Genomic DNA, 14,675 nt, shown 5'->3' on the forward strand with positions numbered 1-14,675 from the left:
ACAACCCTAACACTGGACAAATGCCAAGAAAAATTGCATTTTTAAATAAAAAATTCGTAATTTACAAACGACTAGGGGTTGCACTGTAATAAATTTTTATATAGGGCTGTTGTCAACCCTCTAGCGTAATCAATATTTATAAACAGAAATATTTCATGCACCTTTAAAAATGTCAACCCTAACACTGGACAACCGCCGAGAAAATTCGCATTTTTAACTAAAAAAATTAGTAATTTACAAACGACTAGGGGTTGCACTTTAATAAACACTTATATAGGGTTGCTGTTAACCCTTTTAGAGTAATTACTTAAAAAAACAGTAATATTTGATGTGCCTTTTAAAATGACAACCCTAACACTGAACAACTGCCGAGAAAAATTGCATTTTTAACTAAAAAAATTAGTAATTTACAAACGACTAGGGGTTGCACTTTAATAAACACTTATATAGGGTTGTTGTTAACCCTTTTAGAGTAATTACTTAAAAAACAGTAATATTTGATGTGCCTTTTAAAATGACAACCCTAACCCTGGACAACTGCCAAGAAAATTTGCATTTTTAACTAAAAAAATTCGTCATTTACAAACGACTAGGGGTTGCACTTTAATAAACACTTATATAGGGTTGCTGTTAACCCTTTTAGAGTAATTACTTAAAAAACAGAAATATTTGATGCACCTTTAAAAACGATAACCCTAACACTGGACAACTGCCAAGAAAAATTCCATTTTTAAATAAAAAATTCGCAATTTACAAACGACTAAGGGTTGCACTTTAATAAACACTTACATAGGGTTGTTGTTAACCCTTTTAGAGTAATTCCTTAAAAAAACAGTAATATTTGATGCGCCTCTAAAAATGACAACCCTAACACTGGACAACTGCCAAGAAAGATTGCAGTTTTAACTAAAAAAATTCGTAATTCGAAATTGGTTTCTAATCCATAACTTTTGATTGAGAAGTCCGATCGAAAAAGTACGAATTGTTTTGGATTCTACGCACCAAAATTAATAAGAAAAAGTGTTTTGGGAGAAATTTTGGTGCAGTCGATTTTTGGTAAAAAAGGAAGGTTATACACTGCCTTTTTTTGAGCCCCGAAAAAAAAATTGTCTTAGATCGACCCGGAAAAAAATTTTTCTTATAGAATGTGTAGTCCAGTAACTATATACATCAGACCAAGCGTCAAATCCGGTAGTTCTGATTTTTTGTGGGATTGCTTATGTTGTTAACCCAATGTATAATTCAAGTTTTCGACCTCGAGCGGCGAACGCAACATAGTCAAATATACTAAAAACCGAGGAATTTTCGTTTTCTTTTCTGATTTTGACGATTTTAATTTTAACGACTAGGGGTTGCACTTAAATAAATTCTTATTTAGGGTTATTGTTAACCCTCTAAGCGTAATAAATATTTATAAACAAAAATATTTGATGCGCCTTTAAAAATGACAACCCTAACACTGGACAACTGCCAAGAAAGATTGCATTTCCATTTCAAACTTTCCCTTTCCGTATTTTGGGTTTATATACAATAACAGCACGATTTAGAGTTTTCAGGCATGTGGAAAAGAGTTTTAGAATTTTTGTAGTTAACTTTCAGAGAATCAAAAGTAAAACAGTTACAGTTTTACTTCAGACTTCCAATACTTAGCTAAACGAAGAGAAGTTTCATCCCTTTATTGCAACAACGACCGCTGCAGTTGCTGAATACCGAGAATATCGAGTGTTACTTTATAACCATACAAGTGAAATTATTAGATTTTAACCAAAGAAATGTTTAAACACTTTTGCATGTGTCCCAATGGGGTACATAGAACGCTAGGACTTTTTATAAACATTTAATGAGTAATTGAATGAAGGGTTTGACACTTGCCTGAACGCCTGAGTGGTAGATGAGACTACGGTTGGGCTTCCATAGTTGGGCGAGTGTTGTAGAAATCATACGAAGATGTCCGATGAGTCATCCGAAGGTAGAAACAGGTTGCCTCCAGAGCGAATGTGGTGAATTTCTAGGAGTTCTTGAACCCGAAAGTATGCAGCAACCTGTTGTGGAATAAGATAGCATTAGCAAACTAATAGTCAATTTTATTAAAATTTAGTTCAAAACCGTTTTACCGTCTTTTTGGTATTAGAAGAATTTGCGCAGAGGATCTCTACTCTCGCTCATCAGAAACCCTAAACTCCTGCAACTATTGAACCACCATACTGTGACGGTGTTGCTTCAGTAACGATAATGCCATATTCTATAAATTAGAAAAAAAATTGTTAGACCTCTGTTAACAAAGCTGCTTCAGTTACCCATCTCCACCTGGATTGAGCTGTACGTTAAACTCACTGGAACGGATCGCGTAAGAGGCTCTTGGAGGTGCAGGCGGGGTCTCGAGATACCTGCAAAGTCAATACTGACTTAAACCTTTGCCCCTTAAGGCAATAAAAGCATTAATTTGAGCACAACCCCTAAAGCTTTTGATTAAATGATGCAACTCTCGGCTAGGTCACACCACGGCGTAAAATACACCATGGCTAGAACTACCCAGGACTCACCACGTGGAGGTGGTTGCAAGTCGAGCCCCGCGCCATGCCCGCCCATCCACCCAACCTATGAGCATGGTCTCCAACGAAGAGATTTAACTTTTACGTATAACGTCCATCAATCCAAAAAGCGGCTCTTGTTGGAGAGTTTAACGCTTTTGAAAGTTGTGCTCAAATTAAAGACTTCGGGACATCAAACCTAATTTACGCATTAGCTGATCTTTAATTGAAAATGCAAAATCTTGGAAACTGGAGCTGTTGCGGAAAGAGGTTCAACATCACAAAGGTACATAAAACACTTACATCGTTTTCCTTCGGAGTTTTTCTTGAAAAAAGTTCAGCTTTCCTTGTGGTGCAAGCAAGATAACAGAGAAATCTCAGCTTAGGCAAAATATAAGTAGTAAGATGCTTATACAAAATTGAAGAGCTCTTTTCAGAGACTTTTAGAATACTCATTTCGTAACAATAATATAGATTATATAAGAAGTGTTTCAATTTCGAGAATATCTTTCAGAGTATACAGAATATAGAGGTGTAGTAAGTATAGTATAAAGAATATTGTAGAGAATAGATAGTTAGATAATTTCTAGAATATCTTTCAGAGAACATTTCATCGAGATTCAGGTAGTAGTCATAAAAAAAATGTAAGTTTCTTAAGTGTGTGATTCTGCTTAGAGTACCTTCTTCATCAATGTTTAGCCAAGAGCATCTCCTTCTCCGGCGGCCGCTTTTTCCTGCCTTTCGATAAATATGCCCCCCGCATTTTTATTAAACTTAGTAGATCTCTTTCAGCTCCCATCACTTGTAATACTATGCGATCAAAAATGAGTTGCTCTCGAGTCACCTTTGGCATTTTTGTTTACATGGGAACTCTTACTTAGTTTGAACTTCCAAAGGCGGCTCGACAGCAACTCATCTGATCGCCCGTTAGTAATCAAACGTATAATATACTTACGGAACCACTTGTCATTTCAAACAAGAAATGTCATTTTAAATTATGCAGTTGTGTAGAAACCTTTCAGTATAACATCAAAGATGTTTTCTAGTAGTAAATAACATAGACATTATTATGCAGTTTACCTTAACCTTGTTTTAAGTAGACTTTTCAATAGAATAGGTAAGAATTATTTGAGCAGAATGCCCACTGATATCACGTGTCAAATTTACCTTTTGCAAAAGAGAGGGGGAAACTTTGTACTTGAAAGTCAAGCGTGGTATCCCTCGATACACACTGAGATGAGACGCAAGGTACTTACTCATCAAGAATGAGCCGAAGATAAGCACCTTGCCTTCTAAAGAATGGATACGAAAATGTGCATCCATTTGGATCTAGAGTTACCATTAGAAAGGAATGAAGATAACAATGAATTATTATCCTTGTTATACCGTAGTTCAGCTTCTTCAAAAGAAGATTTAATCATTCAATTGTAATTTTGTGTTCTTCTAATGATCTTAAGTGAAACTAAAAAAAAGATTCTCATCGGCTACCTACTCAAAAATATCAGCTATTTTTTTCAAACCTAATATTTTGCACTTTGTTGACGTTTGCCTGATACGCTATTATCAGCATAAAATTATTGCAAACCCTAACTTTCAAGAATGAGCTAACCTTCTGCAACCAAAATAAACGTACCTACCATATGCGAAATAAAACCTATGACTATTCTTGTAAAGCAAATCCTATGTTTACCTAAAGAACTTATTTTCTACATATTTACCCATTTATAAATGTGCGCAGTTTTTTCACCATGGTGATAAAATATACCTACTCTAGGAATATTTAATTAAACTTATTTAGAAATTTAAAAAAAATAATGCAATTTTTGACGCCTCTACCTGCACGCAAAATCTTCCGAAAGTCTCCAAGAATTTGATTAAATACATAAGTAATACTACAAGACCTTCGAAAGATTTGACCATTGGGCCACACTAGGTCATTTGGACCCGTTGCTACTACATGTAAATTAAAGGTTTTCGTTCGATCAGCCCTTTCTACCAATATGCTCACCGCCGCGATTCATACTAACTGAAATGGTAATAATATAACATGCATGCACCCATTCTGTCCTAAAAATTCTGATCGAACAAAAACGGTACGAACGCTAAGGAGGATTTTCGAACAATACAAACGTTGTCATCGACCTTATCGTTCTCAATATTCTAAAATTCAGACTGCGTTAGTGAGATTCAGTCATACAGTTGTACTAGAGATCAAAGTTACCTCACACATACCCAGTCATCTATGCAACAAATCCATCACCAATTTCATAAATGCCGATCTGCTTACCTCTCCTACTTACTACATGAGATTATTGCGAACCGTCCAAATCAGTCAGATTGGTGTAGGAACTACACAAAAAAAATCAACTTACCTAGTATGTTTAGGTATAGGTATGAATTCATAGCTACACCCACTACTGGTAGAGTGATTTTTTCAAAATGATTGATTTATAGCTCGCTTATTTCCCATCTAGCAGTATAATACCTATACCAAAAAGTCCTTCGTCGGCGATCTTCCTGCACTGTTCACTAATCACTGACATGTTAGCAAATCCCAACACCCAGGTAATAAGAAAAGCACTTACCGGAAAGCTGGCGTTCATCTGTCTCCTGAAACAAATCACAAATATAAGCCAAAAACACTGGAATTGGCAGAACATGCGTAAGTGAGTTTTTGAAAATTAAAGATTGTTTCAATTATGAATTTTTGTGGGATTCTAATGTTTCTAGGGCGATCTACCTAAAAGATTCCACAAAAAGTTTTCCTAAGAAATTTTCTAATTTTACTACCGCCCATTAGATTCCTCAGATCATTCTTAAGAATATTTCCAAAAGAGCACCGACCGAGCAACTACCGGGAGGGCGGTTGTCCGCGAAGTGGGAAATCACACCAAAGGCGGAAGAATTCTTCGAGATGATCAACGGAGTCAAGATGGAGAAAGTCAGGAGAAACCACTCCATTAAAGACCTCACGGTATCCCTTGAGAAGTGCCAGAGAAAGATTTCTCCCGAGTTAAAATAGTCCCCAATTCGGATCTCCGGGGTGAGCAGCATCCGAAGATGAATTGAAGAAAAATAATGAGAAGGAAAAGGGTAAGTTGAAAATGGGAATTTGAAACGTCAGAAAAAAGCTTGAAAAATTACGGCGAGAAATGATTCAAAACAGACTGGATTTGGATTGGAATTAGTGAAACAATGTGGGAGGGGCACAGACAGGAAAATACGTCAAAATTAGGCTTAAAATCGTAAAACACGGAAAGAAAGAACATGGATCAAAACGGGAATGATCAAAACAACTAAAGAAAAAGGTGAATATAAAAAAGGAATAAGATCAAAGAAGCCTTTGATAGATCAGGAAATGATAGCAAAGATGGAAAAGAGAAGAAGGTACAAAAATATCAATCCTGAAAGAGGACGAAGACAATATCGTAGGCTAAATACGAAGTTGAGAAAATAAACTGATTAAGCTAGGAAAACGTGGTGGGAAAATCAATGTAATGAAATAGAAAAGCTTGATAGGATAGGAAGGTACGATATTATTTACAACAGGATTACAGAGGTTACCAGACACGAATCATCAAGAGCTCGGAGGGAGGACAGGAATGAAAAAGTATGTCGATGGAAAGAGTATGGTAGATCTCAATAAAACACATGAACATCCAAAGCAAATGGAACTGGAAAGAGAAGAATCACCTGTCTTTACCATATAAGAGCCAGCTTTATGCTTACGGACGCGACGTGGAAAGCGCAATCCAAGATATGAATTCAAGTAAAGCTACGAGCATAGATGGAATCTTTTTGTAATGATATACACTATACAGGCCGTTTCACGCAAACAGTTACGTAGAAGTATTCAAACTTCCATTAATAACTTAAACATGAAAATTTGTATACACACGTAGTTTTTCATGATTTTTTTGAAAATTTGACTTCAATTTCAAAAAGTCTTCCAAAATGAACAATACGGACGTGATGCGAATGATCTAAATATTGATCCCCGTTCTACAGAGTGTTTTAAAATTAATGATAATGATCAAGTTAGAAACCTGCTTTATTTTTTTGCACTTTATCAAATGTAGGATGATAAAAAATGTATAAAATAATTTCTATGGAAACTTTAAAGCAATTCACAATGACAGTTTTCAAGAACATTTTTCCGTGATTTTTTGAATTTTTTCTCTCAGAAATAAGTAAATTAAGATTAAAATTGTCAAGGTTTTGTGTGTCTTTTCAAACAAATATGAAACGTGGAAGTGCAATTTCAAATGTTGGTTAATGGGAGGGGAGTTGCAATTCGACCCTTTCCAATAGCCCATTACAAAATTCAATTCGGAGTTTATGTGTTGGGTGGTACGTTTTGGTAATTACATTTGTAAGACTTACCTGGCCAAGCTTTAAATCGCTCCCTCCAACATGAGGATCGGTCACCCATTTCCACGCAATCGAAATCACATAACGCGTCGCGCAGGCAACTGAAAGGATAAAAAAATATTTTCATTAGCAACACATAATTGGGGGTAACATATTTACACAAATGAACTTAGGGTTGCTGGTAAATCCGATAGAAGGATAATCATCCGAAAGTAAAATATTTGAATACTGCACAGGAGACGCCCATTCAAGGGATCCTTTAACTTAACACCGCTATTTAAAATTTCTGGCTAAAATAGATACTAGCGCTACTTTGAGTTCAACTAGCATCAGTCTAGATTTTGCAAGAAAGCCCTTGACTTTCGGGGGGAGGTATGTTAAGGAAGCGCTGTATTCGTCAGACCTAGCGCCAGTTAGCACCATAAATTTGAGTGCTAGCGCCACCACCCAATAGTGGGGGTGGATTTCGCCTAGCGCCACCATTTCATCTTTTCGGGCAAAATGTTGACATTTTGTGTTGTCCTGACCTAGCGCCGTATATGGTCACATATTTCTGTTCCTGTTGTAAAACTTTTAAACTCTCGGGAAGCAATCGCCCCTGTAGGGTATAAGTGCTGACTATGAACGCATTTGCATAAAAATTAATGAATTTTGTTACGAGTAAGGGTTAATTTTTTTACGTCAATTAAATTGGGGTTGCTAATATGGCATCTAAAAAAACAATCTTTCCAAAGTAAAATATTTAAAGCCCCGGAAAGCAATCACACACTGAAGGGAATAGAAGCCGACTATAAAAATACTTTTTTCCTTAAAATTACGTAATTTTAAAAGGGATTGGGGTTAAATTTATACGCCAAATAAATTAGGGTTGCTAAGGTGGGTTGTACAGGGACAATCTTTCAAAAGTAAATTAGTCAAACCTCCGGGAAGCAATCACCCCCTGCGAGGTACCTAAGAGCCGGCTGTGAAAGCACTTGAATTAAAGTTAGATAATTTTGTTGGGAATTGGGGTTGCTAATGTGACATCTAAAAAGCCAATCTTTGAAAAATAAAAGATTTAAACCTCCTGGAAGGAATCACCCCCTGTACGGTATAAGCGACTATGATAACACTTTCATTAAAATTACGTAATCTTAAAATCTTAAAATCTTAAAAATACTTTAATTAAATTAGGGTTACAAATGTATCTTCTAAAAAAACAATCTTTCAAAAGTAAAATATTAAGACCACCAGGAAGCAATCACCCCCGACATGGTATAACGTCTATGAAAGCATTTCATTAAAATTACACAGTTTTATGACGGATTGGGGTTAAATTTTAGGCTCTATGAAACAAGGGTTGCTAATTAATCTTCTAAACAGACAATCTTTCAAAAGTAAAATCTTTAAACCCTCGGGAAGCAATCACCCCTGCAGAGTATAAGTGCTGACTATGAACTCATTTGCATAAAAATTAAACAATTTTGTAGGAGTTAATTTTTTTACGTCAATTAAATTGGGATTGCTAATGTGGCATCTAAAAAGGCAATATTTCAAAAGTACAATATTTAAACCCCCGGGGATCAATCATCCCTGCAGGGTGCTGGCTATGAAAGCATTTGAATAAAGATTAAGCAATTTTTTAGCGAATAGGGGTTAATTTTTAACGTCAATTGGGGTTGCTAATGTGGCATCTAAAAGACAATCTTTTAAAAATAAAATATTTAAACCTCCTGGAAGGAATCACCCTCGGAATCACCCCCTGTACGGTATAAGAGCCGACTATAAAAGCACTTTCGTTAAAATTACATGATTTTAAAACGGACTGGGGTTAAATTTATACTTCAATTAAATTAGGGTTGCAAATGTAAGTATCTTCTAAGGTAATCTTTCAAAAGTAAAGTATTTAACCCCTGAAAAGCAATCACCCCCTGCAGGGTGTAAGTGCAGACTATAAAAGCGTTTTCATTAAAATTACACAATTTTATGCAGATTAGGGTTAAATCTTTGCGTCAACGGAATTAGGGTTGCTAATGTGTCTTCTAAACAGACAATCTCTCAAAAGGAAAATATATAAACCCCCGCAAAGCAATCACCTCCGACAAGGTAATTGTCGGCTTTGAAAGCACTTTCATTAAAATTACATAATTTTATAACGGATTGGGGTTAAATTTATACTTCAATTAAATTAGGGTTGCAAATGTATCTTCTAAAAAAACAATCTTTCAAAGTAAAATATTTAAACCACCAGGAAGCAATCACCCCCTGCAGGGTATAAGAGCCGACTATGAAAGCGCTTTCATTAAAATTGAACAATTTTAAAACGGATTGGGGTTAATTTTCTTCTTTTATGATGGATTGGGGTTAAATCTTTGACTCAATGAAATAAGGGTTGCTAATATACCAGACAATCTTTCAAAAGTTCAATGTTTAAACTCCCGCAAAGCACCTCCTACAGGGTAAGTGTCGGCTACGAAAGCATTTTCATGAAAATTACATAAATTTATGACAGATTGGGGTTAATTTTTTACGTCAATGAAATTAGGGGTGCAATTGATCTTTTAAAAAGACAATCTTTCAAAAGTTCAATATATAAACCCCCGGAGAGCAATCACGCCCTTGAGTGTATAAGTACGGAATACGAAGGCATTTTCATTAAAATTCCGTAATTTTGCAGCTGATTGGGGTTAAATTTTTATATCCGCGTATAAAGGGTTGCCAGTGAACTTTTTAATAATAATCGGTCAAATAAATATCCCTAACAGTCCTATTCGTGGCAGTGGCTAAATACTAAGTAAGCGCAGATTTTTAAGGGTTATATGTAATGCAGGTAAGGGCTGAATTTCTATGCAATTGTAAAATGCAATCCACCAAAAAAAGCGCCGCCATTATTACACCCCTAGAATAAGTACCGAATAGGAACTAATTGCAAAACGGATAGGGGTTAAGTTTCCATTTTCCTGTATAAGAGGTTGTAGGTACACACGTTGAGTATAATTATTCAAAAAAACTGTGATGGGTGGCAAGGATGTAACCCTTCCAATAGGTTGCAATCACGTATACGCAATTTCAAAAGAGCTAGGGATTGATTTTTTGTGATTATTTTCCCATAGTTGTTACTAGACGCTTGATGCGTAACAATCATGTTTAAAGTACTGCCAAATAACGCCGCAGGATTTTCAGAAAGTGAGGGTACAGAATGGTTAAGGGTTGTATTTTATATCCATGTACACAGGGTTGCTAGTGTACCCAAATACTTGACAACAAATATGATTATTTTCTAGAAAGAATTCGAGTCTCCAATGACGTTCACATCAGGTGATGACTAATTGCAACATATGGCGTTTTACCTATAGTTGGCAATGTTATTCAAAGATAACAAAGAAGAAAGTATTGAGTCACCTTACACTCTTTTAGCTGAAATGCATCAACGGATACCTTTTCAGGTTTTTGTATCACGCTGTACCTTGTCAAAATTCTGCACCACCTCACAGAACCTTTACCATAGGTTCCGTTAACAAAATTAAAGGAGCAAAATGTTACACCAAAAGAACCAAAATACTACGAAAAAGTTATAATTAAACATCCTCCTGATAGGATCAGTTTAAAGAAGATGCAGTTTGCCATGGGTAGATATGACTTTTTAACACAAGTAATAAAAAGTAAAGCTCACCCCACAATAGGATAATCACTTCACGTACATTTCGCTGTTCAGGAGCGAAAGACGCACTCAACTCAAAATTTAACACCTGAATGGCCGAACGAGCCTAATTACGTCGGTATTAGGATATGTATCAGATACCTGTCAGGCGATAATGCGTACGTAACGGCCGTCTTATCTGCAAAATAGAAGGCGACGTTTGGAAAAACCAGTGCCGCATACGGTCACATATTTCTGTTGCTTTATTTAATTAAAGCCCCGGAAAGCAATCACCCCCGGCATGGTATAACGTCTATGAAAGCATTTTCATTAAAATTACACAGTTTTATGACGGATTGGGGTTAAATTTTTGGCTCAATGAAACAAGGGTTGCTAATATATCTTCTAAACAGACAATCTTTCAAAAGTAAAATCTTTAAACCCCTGGGGAAGCAATCACCCCTGCAGGGTATAAGAGCCGTCTATGAAAGCACTTTTATTAAAATTACATAATTTTAAAACGGATTGGGGTTAAATTACTTCAATTAAATTAGGGTTGCAAATGTATCTTCTAAAAAGACAATTTTTCAAAAGTAAAATATTTGAACCACCGTGAAGCAACCACCCCCGGCAGGGGTGCCGACTATGGAAGCATTTTCATTAAAATTACACAGTTTCATGATGGATTGGGGTTAAATCTTTGGTTCAATGAAATAAGGGTTGCTAATATATCAGACAATCTTCCAAAAGTTCAATGTTTAAACCCCCGCAAAGCAATCACCTCCTACAGGGTAAGTGTCGGCTATGAAAGCTTTTTCATGAAAATTACATAATTTTATGACGGATTGGGGTTAATTTTTTACGTCAATGAAATTAGGGTTGCTACTGTATCTTCTAAAAAGTCAATCTTTCAAAAGTAAAGTATTTAAACCCCGGGGAGCAATCACCCCTGCAGGGTATAAGTGCTGGCTATGAAAGCATTTGAATAAAGATTAAACAATTTTGTAGCGAATAGGGGTTAATTTTTAACGTCAATAAAACTGGGGTTGCAAATGTGGCATCTAAAAAGACAATCTTTCAAAAATAAAATATTTAAACCTCCTGGAAGGACTCCCCCTTGTACGGTATAAGAGCCGACTATAAAAGCACTTTCATTAAAATTGCGTAATTTTAAAATGGATTGGGGTTAAATTTCTCCGTCAAATAAATTAGGGTTGCTAATTTCTAAACAGACAATTCCTAAACAGGAAAATAATTAAACCCCGCAAAGCAATAACCCCCTACAGGGTATAAGAGCCGTCTATGAAAGCACTTTTATTAAAACTACATACCTAATTTTAAAACGGATTGGGGTTAAATTTATACCTTAATTAAATTAGGGTTGCAAATGTATCTTCTAAAAAAACAATCTTTCAAAAGTAAAATATTTAAACCACCAGGAAGCAATCACCCCCTGCAGGGTATAAGAGCAGACTATGAAAGTGCTTTCATTAAAATTGCGTAATTTTAAAACGGATTGGGGTCAATTTTCTTCTTTTATGATGGATGGGGGTTAAATCTTTGACTCAATGAAATAAGGGTTGCTAATATATCAGACAATCTTTCAAAAGTTCAATGTTTAAGCCCCCGCAAAGCAATCACCTTCTACAGGGTAAGTGTCGGCTATGAAAGCATTTTCATAAAAATTAATAATTTTATGACGGATTGGGGTTAATTTTTTATGTCAATGAAATTAGGGTTGCAATGGATCTTCTAAAAAGACAATCTTTCAAAAGTATAATATTTAAACCCCCTGGAGAGCAATCACGCCCTTCAGTGTATATAAGTACGGACTACGAAGGCATTTTCATTAAAATTCCGTAATTTTGCAGCGGATTGGAGTTAGATTTTTATATCCTCGTATAAAGGGTTGCCAGTGAACTTTTTAATAATAATCGGTCAAATAAATATCCCTAACAGTCCTATCCGTGGCAGTGGCTAAATACTAAGTAAGCACAGATTTTTAAGGTTGTAATGCAGGTAAGTCCTGAATTTCTATGGAATTGTAAAATGTAATCCACCAAAAAAGAAGCGCCGCCATTATTACACCCCTAGAATAAGTACCGAATAGGAACTAATTGCAAAACGAATAGGGGTTAAGTTTCCATTTTCCTGTATAAGAGGTTGTAGGTACACACGTTGAGTATAATTATTCAAAAATACAAAAAAAATGTGATGGGTGGCAAGGATGTAACCCTTCCAATAGGTTGCAACAAGTTTGTTGAAACGTATACGCAATTTCAAAAGAATTAGGGGTTGATTTTTTGTGATTATTTTCCCATAGTTGTTACTAGACCCTTGATGCGTAGCAATAAGTTTAAAGTACTGCCAAATAACGCCGTAGGATTTACAGAAAAGAGAGGGTACAGAATGATTAAGGGTTGAATTTTATGTCCATGTATACAGAGTTGCTAGTGTACCCAAGTACGTAACAACAAATATGATTATTTTCTAGAAAGAATTCGAGTCTCCAGTTACGTTCCCAGGTGCTAACTAATTGTAACATATGGCGTTTTACCTACAGATGACAATGTTATTCAAAGATAACGAAAAAGAAAGTTTTGAGTCACCTTACACTTGCCATAGGCTTTTCGCTTAAATGCATAATCAATGGTTACTTTTTTGGGTCTTTGCGTCACACTGTACGAAATGAAAATTCTGTACCATCCCGCAGTATTTTTACCTATTTTGGAAATAATGATCGCAAAAGCCTACTTTATGTTAGCATTATTAAAGGATCAAAATGTTACACAAAAAGGACCAAATCTTCAGCGAAATTTTGCAATTAAGTACCTACTAACTTGATAAGGGCGGATCAGTAGAAGTGATTCTTGTTGTGGCGTTTTTTAAGTGACAAAAAAAGGAAAAACTTACCCCATAATAGGTTTATTGAGGAACGAACGATGCACGCGGCTCAAAGTTTAAAACGCGAATAGCCGAACGCACTTAATTACGTCGTCGGTATTCGGGTTTTGTATTAAGTAACTCGTTATCAGGCGATAATGCGTACGCTGTAAAGGCCAATTTCGACGCTATCATCTCACCTGCAAAATAGAAGGTGAACTTTTGGAAAAACCAGTGCCACGTGTCCATACGTTTCTGTTTCTTTATTTACTAAATATATTTTTAACTTTGCAAATTTTCTGCCCACGTCTTCGGCTATTTATTTCTGGAAATTTTTACTAAAAAGCTTTGAAGGCACTTTCATTTAAAAAAATACACAATTTGAAGAAAATTTAACATCAATACATTTAGGGTGGATTTAGTGGATCCTGTATGATAGTTAATCGAAAATGAAATATTTGAATCCGGAAACGCTGTCACCCCTTTGCAAGGTATAAGTGCTACTTCTAAGCATGAATTTTAGTTAAAACTTTATAATCATAAAACAACTTTGGGTTAAACCTCTATATCATTGAAGTACAGTAACAGGAGAATTCTCTAGAGGGGTAAACAATCCAAAGTAAAATATTGAACCCCGAATACAGGAGTAATTTAATTATAATTACAAAGTTTATCACAAAACAGCAAAGTAAAATCGTGTTTAATGTTTATTCGCAGGTAGCACGATCACAATTAAAAATCCGATACCGCATCCATCATTTTTACAACACACCGTAAGGGGTTGATTTTGTCCTTCCGGATCAGCATAGCTTGTAAAAACATTTTTTTTTAATCGGCGTTAGTTTTACTTTGATTCGTGCCTACATACAACATTTCATTTTAATATCTTAACAGATAGACAGAGACGGCAATACAAAAATTATAGGATCGTTCATAGTATGACGTCAGCTGGACGTGCGTATCAATAAACGAAATGTAATTTGTCGAGATTTAGGCTATTCAGCGCTATCCTACCTATTTGTCAATTTTCTATGAAATTAATGCCTTTGCTATACAGTGTGTTCAAGGTAAGAGTGTCACTTCAATATTGTTTGGCGAGATACGAAAAATGTGTCAAATATAGTTTTATATGTGACATTACTATCCATCCGATCGCATATTGAAACTTCCGGTATCACTTCCGGTGTAACCGGAATTGGGTACACCTTTTTTTTAAATACAATGCAGATGATTTCTTAAGATCGTTGAAAAGAGCAATTAAATTAACAGTA

At 35.6% G+C, this 14,675-nt stretch overlaps 1 long non-coding RNA gene across 1 annotated transcript; it reads right to left on the reverse strand.

The window, feature by feature from the left end:
• Positions 1-1,878: 1,878 nt before the first annotated feature.
• LOC116177705 lies at positions 1,879-2,516 on the reverse strand. Its single transcript, XR_004146736.1, has 3 exons — positions 2,308-2,516; positions 2,115-2,242; positions 1,879-2,042 (listed from the first exon to the last, which is right to left on the reverse strand). It is a non-coding gene; the product is annotated as an uncharacterized LOC116177705 (long non-coding RNA).
• Positions 2,517-14,675: the final 12,159 nt, after the last annotated feature.

This window comes from Photinus pyralis, unplaced genomic scaffold (assembly GCF_008802855.1).
Source record: "Photinus pyralis isolate 1611_PpyrPB1 unplaced genomic scaffold, Ppyr1.3 Ppyr1.4_LG8, whole genome shotgun sequence".
In the NCBI taxonomy this organism is placed as follows: Eukaryota; Metazoa; Arthropoda; class Insecta; order Coleoptera; family Lampyridae; genus Photinus; species Photinus pyralis.